The sequence below is a fragment of the Thamnophis elegans genome, chromosome 9, assembly GCF_009769535.1.
Source record: "Thamnophis elegans isolate rThaEle1 chromosome 9, rThaEle1.pri, whole genome shotgun sequence".
Taxonomy (NCBI): domain Eukaryota; kingdom Metazoa; phylum Chordata; class Lepidosauria; order Squamata; family Colubridae; genus Thamnophis; species Thamnophis elegans.
In genome coordinates this window covers 59824521-59841399 of record NC_045549.1, presented here as the reverse complement: position 1 = coordinate 59841399, position 16879 = coordinate 59824521, and the positions used below count along the sequence as shown (strand labels likewise).

The 16879-nt window shown below is 40.3% G+C and overlaps 1 protein-coding gene across 1 annotated transcript in view; it reads right to left on the bottom strand.

The window, feature by feature from the left end:
• Nucleotides 1-15931: 15931 nt before the first annotated feature.
• RAPGEF2 (Rap guanine nucleotide exchange factor 2) overlaps nt 15932-16879 on the bottom strand; it is a 205849-nt gene continuing 204901 nt past the window's right edge. The window contains exon 31 of the mRNA XM_032224678.1: nt 15932-16714. The gene's annotated coding sequence lies outside the window, so the exon portion shown is untranslated. The remainder of the gene's footprint in view (nt 16715-16879) is intronic.

Sequence of the window (16879 nt, the reverse complement as noted above, 5' to 3'; positions counted from 1 at the left end):
AGAGAGAGAGAAAGAAAGAAAGAAAGAAAGAAAGAAAGAAAGAAAGAAAGAAAGAAAGAAAGAAAGAAAGAAAGAAAGAAAGAAAGAAAGAAAGAAAACACATGGCCGGCAAGCCACTCCCACCAGGTCACATGGCCGGCAAGCCACTCCCATCTGGTCACATGGGCAGCAAGCTACTCCCATCTGGTCACATGGGCAGCAAGCCACTCCCACAAAGGAGGCCACACCCACAGAGTAGGTTCGAAAAATTTTTGAAACCCTCCACTGGCTTGCTGGTTTGATCTTGATCCTGATCTGTTTGATCATGAACACAATTTAGTCTTAAGGTACGTTTTCAAAAACTGCTTAGTCCCTGCCGACTGTGAACCAGTTAAATTGATTTGTCTTTGGCAGTGGAAGATTTAAAGCTTACTAATTTGCATTCTAGTAGCTAGTGGCTGAGGTGGCATACAAAAGTTCAGCCCAGTTCAATGACCTCTATCTAACAAACTCACTAATTTGAATTGCATTCACATTATCAACTAATAATTGTATTACTGTCAACCTCTTTGGTCTGTGATTGATTAGATACTGAAAGCCTGTCTGGATCAATGTTCTGGGTTAAAATGGCTTTCCAAATTTCCAAATATAAACCAGGACTTCAGCAGCAATTCTATGCACAGCTGTCTGAATGGTCAGCAGCTTATTTCTAAAGATAAATTCATACAAAGAGCAATGGTGGATAGAAGTTTGCAGGATGTGGGTGGATGTTATAATTGTTTTGGGAAGTCTAAAGTAATACAAAGGTTGTTACAATATTTTTGGGCTCTGCTGCAAAGAGGAATAAAGATACTTTCCTGTTCTGACCACCCCTCCACACGCCAACACAAGACTACTGCTAGACAATTTATTCACAGTAAATTAACACACCAACAAGACTTTGGCAGCAACCCAGACTTCCACAGATAAGAAATACATGCCAGGGCTTCTCCAGCTTTAGTATAATAGTTGAGGTTCCACCACAAATGCGCGAACGACAAAAGCGCGCCTGACTAAACCGCGCCGACAAAACCGCACCGACAAAACCGCGCCGACAAAACCGCACCGACGAATGAGCGCTGAAGCGCGCTGACAACAGCGCGCCGACAGAAGCGTGCTGTAACCTAACCCTAACCTAACCCTAAACCTAACCCTAAACCTAACCCTAAACCTAACCCTAAACCTAACCCTAAACCTAATCCTAACCCTAACCCTTACCTTAACTTAAATCGCGCTTCTGTCGGCGCGCTGTTGTCGGCGCGCTGTTGTCGGCACGCTTTTGACATCGCGGTTTTAGCGCCGCGGTTTTGTCGGCGCGCTTTTGACGTTCGCGCTTTTGTCAGGTCACGAATAGTTGAATCCTGCAAACAACCTCCTCCCAAAGTCTCTTCTTATATACTCTCTTGGGAGGAGCCTAATCACAACTACCTGGGTCCAATTATCTCCTTTGTCTCCATAATTGCTGCCATTGCTGCCTCTGCCGGGCATCCAGGACCAACTCCCTCTGCACCTCATCACTGCTCCAAGGCCTGATGTCTTCACCACTGCTCCAGGGCCTGACGTCAGGGACACACTCCCTTTGGCTTTCACCGCTGCTCCATGCCTCAGGCGCCTCCTGGTAGCCAACCAGGCTCTCTGGTCCCTGCTCGGAGTCTGAACCCTGTCCAGGGTTCTCCACATCTTCCAGAGCCAACTCATAGGGTCCCTCGCTATCAGAGTCTGTTTGCAGCTCCAACGGCTCCTGCTGGGCCACAACACTTTCCCAATCAGTTTATTGACTTTTAATGAGAAAAGCCTTCCTCAGAACTTAAGAAAGCCAATAGTTTCAAAAATTAAGAAGTTTCTTAAATGCTAATCAGGCAAGTGTTGTCTTAAATAATATATTAAAAAGAGTTCCCTGATAGTTAGGACCATTTCTTCCATCTCTGGTTCTGTTTATTTTGTTTTCGTTAGAAGGATAGAATTTGTATGTGTTCCATTTTTCTGAAGTTAAGGATATAGTAAATATAACCTTTTTAAAATTAATAACCCTTTTATATACTGACAAAATAGATTTCTTCCCAATCCCTATATGCCATATCTTGCTTCTTTGCAGGGTATTTGGAATAATTTTAAATATAATTTTTCAAAAGTAGATACTAAGCAGATGTGTCTAATATCTGACAACCTTTTTGTTCTGAACGATCCTGCCAAATAATTTATTGTCAAAACTATTATTTATAAAATATGACTTACTGATTTACATCATTGGAGGTTGTAGCAGACATACAGGTATGTAGACCTCATCTCCAAAGGAAAATTCATTTTCTGTCCTCAAATGCAGTTTCAGACAAGAGTTCTTCTGAACTTCTGGACTCATGCCAGAGCCCATCTTCAGAGTAGAAAGTGCTCATTCCAGTAGAGAGAAGTTCCCTGAGGATAGGTTCCAGCAGTTCTACCAAATAGGTAGTAACCTGGCTGCCTGGGTCACTGGACCCGTAGTGACCCAGGCCTGCCACGCCCCCAAACCAATTCTCCCAGCGGCACCATGAGCGCCGCCATCTTGTTTTTTGTTTGTGCGCCTCCACAGAGCAATTTCTATTGCACTGAGTGGCCACCCCCCCCTCCAAACTGGCCCACTCCAACGCTCGCCCTGCCTTGCCTTTGCCAAGTGGCCTCCTCCTGCCTACACACAGGTAAGCAGTATTTGTGCTAGCCTAGGCACCCCTCTCCACGGCTGCAATCCGAGCCCTGCCTGGTCACCTGGGTGGCTGGTAGGAAAGCGGCAAGCAAGTGGGTGGGTAGGAGGGACCGGCCTGGCCTCCAACACTTCATCCCTCAGGGGCAGGAGAGTGGTAAGGGAAGCGTCCGGCATCCATGTCTCTTTTCTCTGAGAGCCAGCTTGGGAAACAGCCAGCCTCCCCCGTCGCTGTGTCCTTCCCTCGCTGCCCCTGCTGCACAAAGCATTGGAGGCCAGGCCAGTTTTTCACCGGTTTTGTGGGTGTGGCTAGGTGGCGGTGCTTGTGCCCTACAGTCAGGTGTGGTACCACCACCCCTCCACGGTTTCCTCCATTTGCATTCCATTTTCATGCCTTTGGGTGGAGAGTATCACGGCATCCTGGCTCTGTGCTCTGCTCCATGCAAAGGCATGAAAACAGAATGCGTGAAATCCTCAGAATCGGGTTTTTAAAAACTTTTTAAAGTTTTTTTTCCCTGCCGGTTTGCCTGAACTGGCAGGGAAAATGGCTTTAAAAAGTGGGGAAAAAACTTCTGACAATCACGGGGCTCAGCTGTGAGGTGCGTGATCATCAGAAGCTTTTTTTTTTTACTTTTTAAAGTCTTTTTTCCCTGTTGGTTCACCTGAAAGAAAGAGAGGGGGGAGGGAGGGAGGGAAGCGAGAAAGAAAAAAGAAAGAAAGAGGGATGTGTTAGAAGGAAAAAATCAGGACTCACTTTTCAGCCAGAAGATTGTTTGGCAAAGAAGAAAAAAAATTAAAGCTGAAAATCAGGAATCTCCATCTTAGCAGAATTGCTGGCTGAGGAATTCTGAGAGTTGAAGTCCAGAAGTTGTAATGTTGCAAACTTTGCAGACCCCTGCTTTAAATTGAAAAGTCTTCGGAAGCTTCTCGGAAGGAGGTTTTTAATTGCAGAAGCAAAGTGACATTCAGCACAAGAAAGAAAGAGAAAGAGAGATAGAAAGATACAGAAAAAGAAAGGGGAAGGAAGGGGGAGAGAGAGAGAGAGAGAAAGAGGAGGAGGAGGAGGAGGAGGAGGAGGAGGAGGAGGAGGAGGAGGAGGAGGAAGCACCACAAACCCGGACACTAGACATGGCTTCAGAAGACGCTTTGAAACAGCACAGCAATTTAGGACTAGAAGTCTACTCAGAGGTCATCTAGACCAACCCACTGTTGCATTAGGAAACCTTACATTGTATGGATTATTTTGGTGCCTCTAACAGAGAGAAAAATTGCCAGAAAGGAGAAGTTTACTAGGACAAGGGCAGCATGCAGAGAAAGGCAGAGCTAGTCCATGATTTATGACTACAATTGAGCCCAAAATTTTGGTTGCTAAGCAAGAATGATGTTAAGTGAGTTTCACCACATTTTACTCAATCCATGACATCTCTTGGTTCTAACTGTCATGTGCAAGCTAGGGAAGAACATCTGAAGGCATGTATAATGTTCTAATGTAAAGACGTTATAGGTAAATGTGTGGCAGAAAGTGGACTCTGGGTGTGTTTTTCCAAATGCAGTAGGTGAGGTTGAATGTGTATACCGTTTTTCAGAGTATAAGACGCATCGGAGTATAGGACGCACCAATCCGCACCAAGGTTTTGATGAGGCAAATAAAAAAAAAGTTTTTGTACTCTGCAAACCTCCCAAAAATGGCCCGTTTTTCACAAAAATGGGCCTGGGTTTTTTTTTCAAAACAAGGGCACGAATAGTCCTTAGGAGGCTTGTAGAGTGTTGTGGGGGGGGGGGCAAAACGAGCAAAAAATAGCCCATTTATTGTGAAAACGGGCCCGTTTTTTGTAAAAAAAAAAAACGAGCATTAGGAAGCTTATAGAGTGCTCCTGGGGGCTGGGGGGTGGAAAGTTGAGCAAAAAAACGCCCATTTTTTGCTCATTTCTGCCCTCCCCAGCCTCCAGGAGCTCTCTGAAAGCCTTCTACAGGCTCTGCATGGCCATTTTGTTGAAGGGGGCGGGGTTTCAGGAGGCAAAAAAATGCTATATTCAGTGTATAAGATGCACCCAGATTTTCAGCCTCTTTTTTGAGTGAAAAAGGTGTGTCTTATACTCTGAAAAATACAGTTGTTTTAGAAGAGGTGTGTGTGTGTGTGTACATACTGTGTACATACATACACATACAGTATATATAGTACATAATATATCTTTTTGTGTGCCTATACACACTCTATACTATGTAATATGTATATACACAGATGGCATATATACATAGGATTAAATAATATATTCTGGATGTTCAGAAGTAGTAAATAAATAGACAAAGAAATTGTATCTTGTTGAGCCCTTTGAGGCCAGGAAGAGGCCGGGCAAGGCGCCCTTTGACATGAGTGACGTCAAGTTGGCCATGCCCACCCAGTAACATGACCAACCAGTCACATTACCATGAAGTCATGCCCACCCAGTCATATGACCAACAAGCCATGCCCACCCAGCCACATGACCAACAAGCTATGCCCATCATCACATGACTAATAAGACATACCCACCAAAGCCACGCCCACAGAACCAGTTGTAAAAATTTTGAAACTCACCCCTGGGTTTCAGCAAAAGCTTGGAAGACTAAACCTCTGGTCCTGGTGACCCACCCAGATTGGATACTGCAACATTATCCTGGGACACATATATTTGCCTTCATTCATGAAATGTGTTGTTGTCTACGCTTTCTTGCCAAAGAACTATTTATTTATTGTATTTATTGTATTTATTGAAACTTGAAATAATTTATCCCTATTGTAATGTGTTGTGAAACCCTCACTGTTGTTGGTATATGACAAGGCAACTCTGAAAAAAAAATATAGTATTTTATATATTGCTTTCCAGCACAGGTAGAGACAGATCTTTTAAAAGAAACTTAATATCAAACCTTCCGTAGTCCACATTAATCTCAATAGTCAGTTTATCTCGAAAGACTGATAAACTATAACAGAAATAAAGATATTAATTTTTATGGGTCTGTGTAATCAGTCTCTAATTAGTGAGTCATAAGCCATAACTGAATCAATAATCAAATTTAAGATGTGTCATATATGAAGCTTCATAGCAATCTTTTTTTTTCAGGTGAGATGGGGAGGGAGGTGTTGTTGTTTTTTTAAATCAAGCAATGTCAAGAATGGAGTAAAACAGACTCCTTGAAATGATGATAGAGTATTATCAAGACCCAGGACAATATTTTCTTAAGCAACATTAGTTGTGCTGCCTCTTCCACACCTCAAACAGCTTTTAACAAAATATACATCATTCCTTTCCATTTCACCTATTTAAATGCAAATATCTTTTGGAACATATTTTGCACACCACTTTTTCCCTTATACTCACACCTCTATTGTTAGCCTTCCAGACATAGTCATTACCTTCCCCTTTACAGTATTGATGATTTGGCATAGCACCTTCTGAAGTATTTCATTAGCATGTAAATGGAAATATTGGCCTTACTTGTAGAAATGCTATATAATTTAATGGAAAATAAAACTTGCATTAAAAAATGTTTTTAAAAAGTGTCAAAGAGACACAGCCCAACTCTGTATGTGAATTGTGCAGAAATGTAAAAAGGGAAACTGTCCAAGAAATATTAAGGTAAAGGTTTTTCCTGTACATTTGTGTCCAACTCTAGGCCCAGTGCTTATCTCCATTTGTTAGCTGAGGGAGCGGAGACATTTCCATGGTCATGTGACCAGCCTGACTATACATTGAAGCCAGGGGTGGGTTCCTGCCAGTTCTATAACCTCTTCTATAGAAGAGGTTCCACAAATCTACAGTGCCGTTTAGAACCGGTTCCAGCTCCCTCTTCCCTGCCCATCCACACATCATCAAGATGAAGAGCGAGAGGAGAAATTCTGGGAGTTGAAGTCCACAAGTCTTAAAGCTGTCAAGTTTGAACACCCCTGGGGGTTTTTTTCTAAAGGGTTAGAGGTGCAATGGTCGTGTAACTTGACAGCTTTAAGACTTGCATGTTTCAAATGCCAGAGTTTCTGAGCCAACATTTTGGTTGCTAAGCAAGAGCGTTGTTAAGTGAGTTTCACCACATTTTATAAGTTGGCCATACCCACCCAGTCAGATGACTGCCAAGCCACTCCCACTCGGTCACATGGCCAGCAAGCCACTCCCACCCAGTCACATGGCCAGCAAGCCACTCCCACAAAGCAGGCCACACCTACAGAACAGGTTCTAAAAATTTTTAAAACCCACCACTGATTGAAGCACACAGAACGCTGTTACCTTTCCACTGAATTGGTACCCAGTTATCTATTTGTATTTGCATGCTTTTGACCTGCTAGGGGAGTTGGAGCAAGTAACAAGAGCTCACCCCATCATGTGCCGCTTGAGTCTCAAACACAGACTGTTAGCTTTCCAGCTGAGAAGCTCAGCATTTTTAGCCACTGAGCCATCGCACCCTGCAAAGACATATACCCAAACCTTTCTTCAGAAGAGTATATTTTGTGGCAATTTGTAGCCAGCCTGCACAGTTTCAAGACAGTTAAGTCATCAGGTTCCAGTTCTAAATCCAGAGTTTCATTAAGGTGTTTTTCTGGATCTCTGGTAAGTTGAAAGTGACAGCGCCAACAGCTACATCACAAAAGACATATTTTTATTTTGCCTAAAACTATATAATGGGAAAACAGAAATATCTGTAAAGAAATTTACAGATCTGACTAGGAATTCTCTTTGTCAGAAAGAGAGGTAGTTGAGGGGGTATACCAACTATTAAATTGAAAAAACATCACATGCACAAAAAACACTCAGCTGAATTCTCAGCAAACATAACAAGATTTTATGGCCTTTGGATTGGAAATGATCAGTGTTATCCCAAGGCACCCAATAATTAAAATGCAAGAAAATGTATAAAATATCAAATTGTTGCATTCATTGCTCAAATAAGCAACATTTTGTTTCAGAATGCATGAAGATTATAAATGCCAAATGAATGGATAGGGTTAGGAAAAGACTTTGGGATAAGAGATCAGATAGTTAATATAAAATGGATAATGGAGACAGCAAGAGAATATAAGGACCACTTTTGCTTTATTGACTAAACCAAGGGGTGTGACTATATAGATTACTGCTGAATGTGGAGTGCACTAAAGCAAATTCATGTGCCGGAGCATATGATTATTCTTCCAAGGAGTCTTTACAATGAACCAAAAGCTATTGATGGATTAGTCTTGTTTGTTTGTTTGTTTGTTTTATTAGTTTTGTATGCCGCCCACTCCTGAAGGACTCCGGGCGGCTTACAATAAAACAGGGAAAGGGTATAAATAAGATGATACAACAAATTAAAATACACAACATTCACAATTGAAGCGGGGCTGGGTATTTCAACAGTCCCCAGCCTGCCGGAACAGCCAGGACTTAGTAGCTTTACGGAAGGCCGGGAGGGTAGTAAGGGTCCGGATCTCCATGGGGAGCTCGTTCCAGAGGGCCGGAGCAGCAACAGAGAAGGCTCTCCCCCGGGGGGTCGCCAGCCGACATTGGCTGGCAGATGGAACCCGGAGAAGGCCAAGCCTGTGCGATCAAATCGGTCTTTGGGAGGTAATTGGCAGGAGGCGGTCTCTCAGGTACCCAGTCCGATGCCATGCAGGGCTTTATAACTAACGACTACCACCTTGAAGCGTGTCCGGAGACCAATGGGCAGCCAGTGCAGCTTGCGGAGGATAGGTGTAACGTGGGTGTACCTAGGTGCACCCACAATCGCTCGTGCAGCTGCATTCTGGACTAGCTGAAGTATTCATATTCAACTTTTTTATTTTTCTTTAAAAAAAAAAAAAACACAAATATGTCATCATTTGTCAATCATTAAGACATTAAAGTACAATTTTTTTTTGTTGTGTGTATCCCTCCCTCCCTCCACCCCCCCACCCCCCCTCCTCCTTCCCCCCCCCCCCGACTTCCCAGAACCCGTACACGGTATGGATTTTTAACTAACACAGTCTAAAATCTATTGAGAAAAAAGAAATAAAGAAATTAATGACATTCTAGATTGACCTTAGCTTCTTCTTACTGAACTGACTTTTAACAGTTTAAATCATTTCTGATCTTAAGCATAGGCTAACTGGAATTTCTTAGTCCCGTATTTATTTTGTATATAGTCAATCCATTTTTTCCAGTCTCGTTTATATCTCTCATTTGAATGATCTTTGAGATATGCCGATATTTTAGCCATTTCAGCTAAGTTTGTTACTTTCAATGTCCATTCTTGGATTGTAGGCAAGTCTTCCTTCTTCCAATATTGCGCCACCAACAGTCTTGCTGCAGTTATCAGGTGCAGAGTCAAGTTGGTCTCTACCACTGTAAAATCAGTACATATACCTAGTAAAAATAACTGAGGACTAAACTTTATCCTTCTTTTAAAAACATTTTGCATGACCCACCATATTTTTATCCAAAATGCCTTAACCTTTTGGCAGGTCCACCATATATGATAATATGTAGCATCGAGAGAACCACACCTCCAACATTTAGGCTGTACATTCGGATACATAGAAGCCAACTTTTTAGGATCTAAATGCCATCTATAGAACATCTTGTAAAAATTTTCTCTCAGATTTTGAGCTTGTGTAAATTTCACATTTCTTACCCAGATTCTTTCCCATGTATCCAACATTATTGGTTCCTCAATATTTTGAGCCCATTTTATCATACAATCTTTAACTAATTCTGTTTCCGAATCCATCTGTATTAATACATTATATATCCTCTTTATATGCATTAAGCTTTGATCTCTTATTTGTTTAAACAGATTATCCTCAACTTGAATAAAACCAATTTTTTGATCTATTTTCCACCTAGCCTGTAATTGCCCATACTGGAACCATGTTTGAACTACCTTCTCCTCTTTTAATACCTCTAAACATTTTAATTGTAATACCCCCCTTTCCGAGGTAAGAAGCTGTCTGTAAGTAATTCTGTCCTGTCTTTGTGCTGTATTCATATTTTCAATTGCGTGTCTAGGAATTGCCCACATGGGTATCTTGTCATTTAATTTATATTGATATTTCTTCCAGACCCGCAATAAAGCATTTCTTAAAATATGACTTTTAAAGGTCTTATCCAATTTTTTGTTGAATAACAGGTAAGCATGCCAACCAAATACCAGATCGTGTCCCTCAATGTTCAATATTCTATCATTGGTTAAATGAATCCAATCACTAATTGCAGATAATGCCACTGCATCATAATATAGTTTTAAATTAGGTAGTTTCAATCCTCCTCTCTCACGTACATCTTGCATTATTTTCATCTTTACCCTCGGCTTCTTTCCTGCCCACACAAATTTGTTGATACCCTTCTGCCATTCTAAAAGGTTCGCATCTTTTTTAAGTATAGGTAACATTTGGAAGAGAAATAAAAATTTTGGTAAAATGTTCATTTTCACTGCCGCTATCCTACCCAGCAAAGATAAGTGCAATTTCTCCCATTTTTTCATCTCTGTCTGTATGCTATGCCAAAGTGGTTCATAATTATGCTTATATAATTTCCCATTTGAAGTTAAAATGTTAACTCCAAGATATTTGACTTTTTTAACTACCTCACATCCTAGCATCACTCCTAATTCTTCCTTTTGTTTAATATTCATATTTATAGCTAATATTTTGGTTTTTCCTAAGTTTATTTTAAAGCCCGACACTTGACCATATTGATTAATCATATTCATTAAAACCATACTGGATTCCTGCGGTTGTTCCAATATTATGACCAAATCATCCGCAAAAGCGCGGACTCTATATTCTTGCTGCCTAATCTTGATCCCTTTTAAACCATCCAAGCCCCGTATTTTACTCAACAATACTTCCAAAGTTATAATAAACAATAATGGGGACAAAGGACAGCCCTGTCTTGTACCTTTTCCAATTTGAAAAGAGTCTGTTAGACTTCCATTGACTATGATTTGTGCTGTTTGCTGTTGGTATATTGCTTTAATTGACTGTAAAAAATTATCTCCTATCTGCATTTTTTGCAGTATCTTCAACAGAAATTGCCAATTAACTCGATCAAAGGCCTTCTCAGCATCCAAAAATATAAACGCAGCAGGGATCTGGTTGTTCTTTCCCAAATATTCTAATGCATTAATAATTAATCTAACATTACTTTTCATCTGTCTCCCTTGTATAAAACCTGTTTGGTCCGTATGTATCAATTGTTGAATGACCAACATTAACCTATTTGCTAATATTTTAGTAAAAATTTTATAATCTACATTCAGTAATGAAATGGGTCTATAATTTTTGGGTTGAGTAGTATCTTGATCTTCTTTGGGTATCAAAGATATAAACGCTGTCTTCCAAGATGGAGGGACTTTACCTTCCGTTTGAATCATATTAAATAATTCTCTAAGAGGTTCTACCATTTCTAACTGTAAGTTTTTGTAGTAAACCGCTGTCAAGCCATCTGTACCTGGTGCTTTCCCTGGCTTTAATTGCTTAATTACCTGCAGGATTTCCCCCGAGGTTATTGGTTGATTCAATTTTTGCCTGTGTTCTTCTCTAACTGAAGGTATTTTCTCCTTGTCTAAATATTTGTCTATGTCTAAACCATTAATTTTATCCCCTTTATACAGTTCTGTAAAAAATTCCCAGAAAGCCTTTTGAATCTCTTCCTGTTGGAACACCTCCTTCCCTCTGTAAATCAGTTTAGATATATTTCGAGTTTTCCTTTTTTTCCTAATCTGATAAGCTAACCATCTGCCAGGTTTGTTTGCATTACAAAAAGTATTGTGTTTTGCATATAATAAATTAGTAGCTACCTGGTCAGAGATCAACATGTCAAATTGAGATTTTAATATGTTAATAGCTTCCTTAACCTTTGTATCGTCTGGTTTCCTTGTTAACTCCAGCTCTTTTCTCTTAATTTCCTCTTCCAGTTCTGTTCGTTTTAACCCTTGCTTATTTCTATGTGTTTTATTTATATTCATCAAAACTCCTCTCATATACGCTTTGCTTGCATCCCATACAAATTCCATAGATGTACCCTTATTCATATTCAAAACAAAATATTCAGATAGTAATTTTTTACAATCATTAATATAGTTTTCATATCTAAATAAATTTTCATTCAGTCTCCAAAACCTTCTTGCCTGCACTACCCTTCCCAACTCCATCCAAACTGGGTTATGGTCCGAAAGGACTCTAGCTGCAATCTTTGTTTTCTTGACCCTAGAAAGCAAATCATTAGTGATTAGAATAAAATCAATCCTTGAAAGGGATTGATGCCTGTCCGAGAAGAAAGTGAAGTCATATTCCTCTGCATTTCTTTCTCGCCAGATATCTCTCAATTCAAAATCATCCATAATGTCAAAGAAAGATTTGGGTAACTTTGCTCGCATCTTGGTATTTAAGCGGGAAATCTTCTTATCTCTCTTAGTGTCTATCACTCCATTCCAGTCACCCAATAGTATACAGGAACTATAGTCCCACTGTACTAATTTAGCATGAAGATTTCTATAGAATCTATCTTGCTGTTGATTGGGAGCATAAATTCCCAAAAGTAATGTCTTTTTCCCTTCTAAGATTAAATCTAAAGCAATATATCTTCCGAAGGGATCTGCTTCTATTAATTCAGCTTTCATATCTTTTCTTAAGTATACAACTATACCATTCTTCTTTTCCATAGCAGAAGCTGCAAAATGTTGACCAAGTTTTGAGTTGATCAGATATTTTTGATCAGTTGACTTAATATGAGTTTCTTGCAAACAAATTACATCGTTCTTAAACTGTTTAAGATAATGAAATATTTTCTTCCTCTTCTGTGGAGAGTTCAGTCCGTTGACATTCCATGTTAAGATCTTAGTTGTCATCTTTGGTTGGTTGAAGCATTTTTAGAGCTTCCTGCATGGCCTGTTTGACCTTAGGTCTAGCTCCTCCCACTGCTTCCAGATTTGTTGTTGTAGTTCCTTGATCGATGGCCGGTGATTGTTGACGCTGTTGCTTCTTAGCTTGTTTCTCCATACGTCTAGTAGTCATGCGGCTAGGTCTTGGTTCCATAGCACCTTGCACTTCTAGAGAAGAGAGATGCTCCATCTTGTCTGGTGGTTGTATAGTTTGCTGTCTATCCTGTCCTTCTTGTGGTCTTTCTCTAGGTCCAGATGGTGCAGGGTGTCCGGCCTTCAATATATTATAATAAAAATCTCGGGCTTTCCATACAGAGTTGAGGCGGTACCTTTGCTTATCAAATGTAAATATGATGCCGAATGGTGCATCCCATCTATACTGTATCTGACGATTTCTGAGTTCTTCGACCAAAAAAGCGTAATCTCTTCTGGCTCTTAACATTTGAGGTGGTATCTCTTTCAAAACAGCCAGGTCTTTACCGCCAATTTGAAGCTTAGTGTTATAAGACGCTTGCAGTACCATATTTCTGAACTCTCTTGTAGTAAAATATATAACGATGTCTCGAGGAAGCTGCTTCTGCTTTGCCAGCCAGGAGTTAACGCGGTAAGCTTTGTCAATTTGCCAGCCTTGGTTGGTCCCTGGTCTTCCCATCAGGCGGTCAAAAGCTTCCGATAGGATCTGTTTCAGGTTCTCCTGTTTCTCCTCACGCAGCCCCCTTACTCTTAATGCGAACTCCATTTGTCGGTACTGTATCATAATAATTTCTTTTTCAGCATTTTCCACTTTTTGTTCCACCACCTCTGTTTTCAATGTCAAGTTAGCATTGGCATCATTAAGAACCTCTAGAGTATCTTCCACTCCAGAAATATGTTCTGTTAATACAGTTACAAGACTCAGCATGTCATCTCTAATTTTATCAACCTTAGCCTCAAATTTCTCATACAACTCCTGTTTAAGTCCTTTTATTTCACTTTTAATTTCACTTTTAATTTCTTCTTTCATTTCTTTTATTTCCTCTTTTCTCTCCTCTCTATTATCTCTAAATTTATCTTCCATTTTAATTGTCTGTGCATTAAGAGCCTCGCTTAGATTACTCAGAAAAAATTCTTTCGTTAACACATCCCCAGTAGGAGGCGGAGGCTGCAGCTTTGTGCCAGGCACTGAGGATGTGCCCCTGGAAGTAGAGGGTGACGACTTCAAGTTAATATTTGGTTTTGAGGCCATTTCAAAATTTGTCTGCCTGCAGTTAATAAAACTCTATTGCCAAATATGCAGCTTTAAGTAAAGAGGCTTTTATTTTGAAGTTTAAGGCTTGGCAAAAATTTCAGTGAGTAAACATTGTAACAAGACCGTTCAACAGATTCATCACCATTTAACTTCCAAATAAGCAAAGTTAATGAAGGAGTAAAATTCTTCTATTGTGAAACCAAAACATGTGATAAGCTATCTCTTTTGTTTTGAATTCTTTTCAAGAATTCTTTTCAATTCTTTTGAAGTCTTGTGAGAATTAGCAAAAAGTGTTCGTTATTACCGGAGAAACCAGCCTGCTCGGCGCCATTTTAAAAGCCTCTGAGTAAATAATTTTTCGGAGGAGAAAAAGAGAAGAAGCTAAAATGTTGATAAGCAATTATTGTCCTCGCAGTAAACGGATTCTGCTCGTGATAAGATTAAATCAAACAAAACTTAGAGCAGAGTGGGAGAGACCTACTTTGTCCTGCACAAGGCAGTTTGAAATTCCCAGCACGGACAGCCGTTCTGCCATGGGCTAGCCCCCCTTTCCTTGCAAGCACAAAAGCTGCAAAAATCGAAGAGCATTTGCCAGCAAAACAGATTCTTCTTTCCCTCTTGCCTGAAGGATAAGAAAACCTGATAAGACGTCAGATGGAAGATCCTCTAAACAGGTACGTAGCCAGGAATTCGGAGGCAGCTGATTTTTTGCTGCCTTCACCAGTAGGCTCCTCCCAGGAAGTCTTGGACTAGCTGAAGTATTCGAACACTCTTCAAGGGCAGCCCCATGTAGAGTGTGTTACAGTAATCCAGTCTTGAGGTGACGAGGGCGTGAGTGACTATCTGAAGTGCCTCCCAGTCCAGGTAGGGTCGCAATTGGTGCACCAGGCGGACCTGGGCAAAGACCCCCCTGGTCACAGCCAACAAATGGTGATCTAAAGTCAGCTGTGGATCAAGGAGGACTTCCAAATTGTGAACCCTCTCTGAGGGGCGTATAATTTCACCCCCCAGCCTGAGAGGTGGAATAGTTAGCCAATCTTTGGGAGGGAGCATCAATAGCCATTCAGTCTTGTCGGGATTGAGTGCAAGCTTGTTCGTTCCCATTCAGACTCTGACAGCCTCCAGGCCCTGGCACATCACTTCTACTGCTTCACTGAGTTGGCACGGGGCGGACAGATATGGGGAGTCCATACAGAAGAGAGCAAGACGAGGATGCATTCTGCTACTAAGTTTGTTTAACTTCTCTAGCAAATGTATTATAAGAATGGCAAGTATTTTAACAGGAATTAAAAATGAGAAATGAACTACAGCAAAATCTCATTTTGACAAACTAATTGAAGGAGGAGGTGCCTATTATTCAGGAATATCATGAAAGTATTTTGTCATTAGGGTATGTATCATTTTGCAATTTGTATGATGACATTTCTGTACATTCTAAATAATCAAAAACACATTTCAATATGTAAGTGCTACCAACACATACGTGTAACCAAAATATGTTTTAATTGATCAATGTCTTTTTTTAGACTCAAATTCCTTTTGCAGTATCTCAAATGGTTTAAATATTTGACAGGCAATAATCTGGCCAGATGAAACTATTAATCAATTAATACAAGAACAAAAGCATTTCTCTGTGAATATCAAACACAGATTAACTCACTATATAAATTTGCCCTGAGAATAATGTTCAAAATTATACTTCCATTATAGCACCTTCCAAATATGAGTTGCAGCCTTCAGTGATAGAAACCCAGCATGATTTTGATGAAATGGAGAACAAATCCCCTTCCATGATAGCAGAAGGATTACATTCTCTTTATAATGTAAGCAAAAATTTATGCCGAACAATAACATTAAAATCCATAAAATTAAAAACTAAACACACCATAGATAGCTAGATAGCTAGATAGCTAGGTAGGTAGGTAAGTAGGTAGGTAGGTAGGTAGGTAGGTAGGTAGGTAGGTAGGTAGATAGATAGATAGATAGATAGATGATAGATAGATAGATAGATAGATAGATAGATAGATAGATAGATAATAGATATAGATATAGATATAGATATAGATATACCTAGATATATAGTTATAATACAATAATTTATATTCAGTTCCAACAGATAAGACAGGTCAATGTTTCCAGAATAAAATAAATATAAATTTATTTTTAAATAAACAAATAAATACAAAAATAAAAAGAAATCCTTGATACGTTCTATAAGTCATAGGTTATATGGGTTAAATAGGTTAAAAAATGTAGTAATTCTGTTCCAAATGTTAGCAACAGCTGCTACAAAATAGCAATAGCTATAACTTCACAGTACTTTGAACTTCACAGTACTTTGCAGAAGTATTGGGTGTTTTGCAGAGTCAGCATATTGTCCCCAACAACAGGGGTGGAGGCCTAGCTGTGTCACCGCATACCGGTTGCAACGGGATCCAGAACCCACCACTGGTGTACATGTGTATGCACGCCCGCACATGCACTGAAGTTTCCGGCCGGGTGGGCAGAGCCTCCTGCCATTACTACTGGTTCGGCCAAACTGGGCCGAACCGGCAGCAACCCATCTTTGGTTTGTATGTGTGTGTACACATGTGCATATCTTCAAGTCAGTGTTGACTCCTAGCAATATCTGCTAGGAGTCCATGTAGTTAACTGCAAGTCCCTTCAGTTAACCTCAGATCTTCTGCCAGTGGCCTGGGAGTTTGAGGGTACAGAGAGGTATCTTAGCTGCTCCTAGCAGTGCACTCTTTAGGACAGAGTTCTGATATTGTTCTAGAATCTGCTGGGGCCACTCTCCCAGCTTAGGAGTCCCAGCCCTGAGAACTGCTACCGCCACTGGAACCAGTTTGGCCACATCTTCTCTAGTTCCTCCTTCAGGCACACGTACTTCTCCAGTTTCTCGTATGTCTTCTTCCCGATGATGACTGAGGATTGAAAAGGACCCATATTACCAATAAGGTTGAGAATTTTAAAAAAATGTGTCTGTGTGTACACCCGCACAAATATATACAGACATGCACATGTATACTGTATATCTTATACCAATCAGGGAGATATCATATCATAAAGATCATATAAATCTTTCCTAT